The sequence below is a fragment of the Myotis myotis genome, unplaced genomic scaffold, assembly GCF_014108235.1.
Source record: "Myotis myotis isolate mMyoMyo1 unplaced genomic scaffold, mMyoMyo1.p scaffold_m19_p_8, whole genome shotgun sequence".
NCBI classification, from domain to species: Eukaryota; Metazoa; Chordata; class Mammalia; order Chiroptera; family Vespertilionidae; genus Myotis; species Myotis myotis.
In genome coordinates, this window is record NW_023416390.1 from 70,218,630 (window position 1) to 70,224,629 (window position 6,000).

At 36.8% G+C, this 6,000-nt stretch overlaps 1 pseudogene; it reads left to right on the top strand.

The window, feature by feature from the left end:
- The window catches only part of LOC118662067, a 122,015-nt pseudogene extending 119,614 nt beyond the window's left edge, over positions 1-2,401 (top strand).
- The last annotated feature ends 3,599 nt before the right edge of the window (positions 2,402-6,000 follow it).

The following is a 6,000-nucleotide window of genomic DNA, read 5'->3' on the forward strand; positions in this document are numbered from 1 at the left end:
CCACGACCCTATATTCTTGGCCAATTATTCTGTCAATGTGTGCCCCAGTCTGACTCATGATGTCATAGAGTTGCAAAGCAAATGAGAGCTTCTAGTCAGTCTCATTTTAGGAAGGCCAGAATGATTAACAGTTTTATAACATCATAAAAGTAATGATGTATCTGGGGAGAAAGGGAAAGTGACCTAACCCTTAATGCACAGTTTTAGAAGAATCCAAAATTCTTTTATGTACTAGCTACGTGATATTTGGCAAGTTGTATAACCTATCTAGTTATTTTTTTTTCATTTAGTCTAAACCGATAATGCCTACCCCATAGGTTTGTGCAAAAAATAAAAGCAGATACACAGTGATTGTTGAATTTCCTTCTTTTATTTTTATTGTTTCAGAGAAACCCACTACCAGAAATTAAAAATGATTTCTTGGTTATTGTCTCTTGGAAATATTACCCTTTATTATTTTCTAGATTAGCAAATTTTATTTAAAATCATTCTTAATGAAAGAATTAAAATATTCTAAAACATTGTATTGTCTTTGGTGGTTAAGCAGAGGGAGGAACGGAAAGATATCATGACAGTTTGAGCTCCAGTCTCACGGCAGTAGAAGTGAACTGAAGCTAGAGATATCCCAGCTTTTATATTTCCCGGAGTAGGGGGGTCTTTACAGATTGTTCCTTTATTCCATTGCAATTCCATGAACAACAGTGAAAATGAGGGCTGATTCACTTGGCACCTGTGTAGCTCCCTTTGCCTCTTCTCTTGTCCTACAAACATAGGCTCCCGGGATCCTATTATTGCAGTTATTTCTTTTTTCCACTGAGAAAAAACTTAGTTCTGTATGTGATATTGGTGAGATATTTCAAAGATGTCAAAATTCAGTTGTTTGATTGTTGACTTGTATTGTTGTTAAAGTTTAGGAAGTAGAATATAATGGTTGAAAACCAGGTATTTGAAATTGTACTTTACATCCTATAGCTATCCTAAAGTTAAAATATGGTATGTGTCAAACCATCTTTATTTCCATCGTCTAATTCTAGAAGAGAACTTTCAGAAGTGAATCTAATTTTTTTTTTTTAATTCAGCCAAAACTGGTTAACTTCACTCTAGACTTGTGGGTTGTTGAGAAAAATACCTGGCTCGAGGCCACAGCATTGGAAGAGCACTGCCTAAGTGTGATAAACGTGCCAGTAGAACTCCTCCAAATAAGAAGCAAAAGGGCGATGCCATATTTTTAAAATCAGGTTATACCTTTTTAAACATTTCATGTTTGACATTAAAAAGTTTATTTATTATAATTATTGACTAGTCAATACAATGCACCCTTTTGTTTTAGAAAATAATTATGGGCAAACTTTTTTTTGGAACAGAAATTCATTAATGATAAGTTAGTTTTGAAATATGGGTAACAAAAACATTACATGTTAAGATAGAATTATAAAACATTAATTTACAATCCCCAATAAATTATTTGTACAATAGCAATATCGTTGCTTAATGGTATTTTCAATTTTTTATACATTTTATGAGGTGGTTATATATTAATTGATGGCTAGCCAAACATGATATTGTTCTAAATCATCCCTTTGACATTATCTTCATTTGATAAATAACTGAGGTTCAGAAAGATTAAATAAATTTTCCCATGTTACTCACACCAGAATTTGAACCCAGGAGGTCTTCTAATTCCTAAATCCTTTGATTTTACATTACACCCCAACACAATAAGAGATACAGAAATATTTATGCAACAGGTTGGGTCATGCTCTCTTCCTGCTGTCATTTTGGTTCCTCATTCTGCACATAATGCACAGAGCAGGTGTGGCCACAGCCCCAGGCTAATCAGGGTCTGGAGCAGAATCTGACAATGATGGAACAGTATCAGAGCTTCAGGAACAAGATTTCACACCGGCAACCACCTGAGCCTCGCTGGCAGCAGCCGCTGAAATCAATGAAAAAACAGCCAGTAAGGAAAAACAGAGTGAAGTGAAAAGAGGACACAAGAGGCTATGCCCAAACTGGGTCTTCAGTGGGGCACAGGGGTTACTAAAATCCCTAATCTAGAAATCTAAAAATATCCTCTTTATCATCACAAAACCAGATATCCATAAGAGCTCAGCTTCAGATACCTACATAGTTTTTGGCGAAGTCAAGATTGAAAATTTATCCCAGCAAGCACAGTTAACAGCTACTGAGAAATTCAAAGTTCAAGGTGAAACTGTCTCAAATGTTAAACAGAACACTCTGACCCCAACTGTACAAGAAGAGAGTGAAGCGAAAGAGGTTGATGAGACAGGAGTGAAAGTTAAGGACATAGAATTGATTATGTCACAGGAGAAATGTGTTGACAGCAAAGGCAGTCCCAGCCCTGAAGAACAACAGTAATGATATTGTAGCACTGTTATAGAATTAACAATGTAACCATCTAAATATGAGGACCTTTTTTGTGTGTTTTAAAATACTAACTGCAGCTTGGTTTGAAATTTGTACTGTTTCTATTATTAATAAAGTAATGATTTATTGTGATATATATATATATATATATATATATATATATATATATATATATATATATATATAACAGTGATAATGTGGAGAGAGAAGTGAATTGACTTAATGCTAACTCACCTGAACTAGGGAGAGAACTTCTGAATCTACAGGAAGAAAACTGAAGCCCAAAGAACTTAACTTGCCCAAGTCTACCACTTGGGCTGTGATAGCTCTAGTACTTTCACAGTGAGATTAAGAGGAAATGATAACTACAAATTAAAGAAAATACAAAGATTAAGAAAGATTGCTGAGTAGTGTTTAAAAACCAATATATATTGAAGCTCAAATAAATAACCATTCTTTCCTTATAGTCATATGACCAAAGCAATATCTTCTCAGTCTAATTTTTCTACTCTATTTTCCCCAGAAAATGGAATAGTTATCTTTTTTGGTTCATATTTCCTCATTTGATCTTCTTTCTTAATATTTTCTATTCCTTATCTCTTCTTAGGACCTGTTTTGTTCTTTAGATATTCAGCTAGTTTGCTAACAAAGAGAAATTCGGTAGCTGAAATATCATTGGCCAGGTTATTAATTACAGAATCAAGGTTCAGTGTACATAGAGCTTGGGAAGTATGCCTCAGGCTGCGGCTGATGCAATGGTGTGAGCACACTCCACCATGACATGCTTCCTCGGCACTCCAGGAAGTAGAAACGCCCGCCTGAACGAATTCCTAGAGCCACGTGCACAGTACCCCAGCCTTTCAACCATTGGTCTCCTGTAGCAACGTGTCTCCCTCTGATTGGTCCCCTCATGCTATATATACCCCTGTAGTTCCACAATAAAACGGATCTGAGTCACTGAACTTGGTCTCCGGAGTCGTGCATGCAGACGCCCTAAGTGCATTGGGGCTCCGTCATCCTCACCTCCGAAGGACCCCCTGCTTCAGTTCAGTTTGTATGGTTGGTAAACAACTTTTATTGACAAACTAGAGGCCTGGTGCATGAAATTTGTGCACTGGTGGGGGGTGTCCCTCAGCCCAGCCTGCACCCTCTCCAATCTGGGACCCCGAAGGGGATGTCCTACTGCCAGGAATCGGGAAAAAACTGGCAGTTGGACATCCCTCTCACAATCCTGGACTGCTGGCTCCCAACCGCTCGCCTGCCTGCCTGCCTGATTGCCCCTAACAGTTATTGCCTGCCTGCCTTATCACCTCTTAACCACTCCCCTGCCAGCCTGATTGACACCTAACTGCCTTCCCCTGCCAGCCCAGCCATCGCTAACTGCCCTCCCCTGCTGGCCTGATCACCCACAACTGCCCTCCCCTGCCGGTCATCTTGTGGTGGCCATCTTATGACTAGATGGGGGCAGCCATCTTGTGCGAGGGCATGATGATCAATTTGCATATTACCTCTTTATTATATAGGATACTGTCATAACAGAGCATGGATTAAATGCTCTTTCTTGTGCTGCTGAGTTCCTGGGTCACATATTTGCTTGGGCATATGTATTAAAGTATTTTCTCTAAATTTACACTTCACTGGATTACCCAAGGCTTTCTGGGTGACTTCTCATTACTTGCTACTCGGTATGTGGCCCACTAACAAGCAACACTGGCATATTCTTATCTAATGCTCATTAAAATGGGGACTCTTAAGACCCCAGGACATACTGAGTAAAAACAGTATCCCCAGATGGTTCTTCTTCACATTAAAGTTTGAAAACTACTGATATTTGCTATTCATTATTTCATAGGTAGATATTTCTTTCCACATCTCCTTGGGCCTGTTCTTCTAAGACTTTCATGTCATGGTTATATGGATATTATCTTTTATGATATTTACTTAGTACTCATGCATAGTTGATGCTCTGATGAGTATTGCAGAATGCAAAGTGGATTGGATAAGTATATTATTCCTCATGGATGTTTCAAGTAATATCTGCAGAAACAGATAGAAAGACCATGAAAGAATTTCATTTTAGAGTGAAGGCTTTACTGCCAATACAACCTCACACTTAATCACTCCTTGTGTTTCTCTTAACACTATAAAATTTTACCCAATATATTTTTAGTGGATGCTGAATGCTATTAAGCTAAAACCCACAAATTTAAAAATAATTATCAATTTTTTATAGTAGAAATTGTAAATTTTAAGTTAAACCATGAGCAATTAAAAAATGCCTTTTCCTTTTTAGGCAATTTTGTTATAATACTACAGATGAACACTTTAAGATATGGTATCAAGTTCTAGAAAGTAAACCCTCTCCAATTTTTTTTATATTTTTATTGATTTCAGAGAGAAAGGGAGAGGGAGATAGAGATAGAAACATCAATAATGAGAGAGAATTATTGATTGGCTGCCTCCTGCATGCCCCCTACTGGGGACTGAGCCTGCAACCCAAGCATGTGACCTTGACTGGAGTCAAACCCAGGACCCTCCAGTCCACAGGCCGACACTCTATCCACTGAGCCAAACCAGCGAGGGCCCCTCTCCAATTTTTGAATGAGAGCTTCATTAGCTCTTCCTGACAAAATACAGTGTTTAATCTAGATAGCTTATGTAAGCCTGAAAGCTGTTTGCTAAAAAACATTTTAAAAAAAATCATTGGAAAAAATAAAAACACCAGTGGATTATATTATGAAGCTCAACTGATATGAAATTGACTCCAAGTTTGCAATCTTCTCTATTCAAACCTAACCAAAGAAAACTCTGGATCTTAGCTTAAATAAACATACTTATAATGACAGGAAACCTAAGTGAATTAGCTCAATGTGATAGTCAGCTTTCTGAAGGAGAGTCGCATAATATGAAAGATTCATCAAATAAGAAAAGAGTGCAGTTCAGATGTCAGCAGTATTTCAAAGTGAGCAGTAAGTGAGTAACTGAGTCCTGCAATCCTGTCAGGAGAACAATACAATGGCATGCAGAGGAGCTTCTTGCTCTAAAATATATTCAGACTCCTCCTTTTTACCCCCAAAGATAATCCCATCTGTCTCCACAACTTTAAATTTTTTTTTCTAAAGTTCTTCCTCTCTCCTTCATATCTCCTACCTAAATTCTCTGTATCAACCAAGTAAAATTCTTCACATCCATTAATATACCATAATAGATGCATTTTTTCCCTAGTATATTGAAAACATTTCCTCTGTTGTTTAGTAGCTTCTTCTGTATTATACAAAGTCAAAACACTATGGTCAACACAAAATTACATTTTGCGGTACTCATATATCCTCCCCTTTCTACATGGTTGAAAGCAAAGAATTTTCCTGGTTAATTTTTGAAGTTTGTACATTATCCAACATATTTCAGAGCAATAATATGTTTTTCATTAGTAGTTGTTATATTGAATTCACATTAAAATATGTATGGCTATTCAAATGTTGTATGTCATTATTCTTCTCTGACCTTGCTGTTCTGAGATCTTTTCATTACAAGAATTTCAACATTATATTTTGAAAGAAATATAAAAAATTAGCATTGCATTTTCCAATGAAGAATACGATATCTTTATTT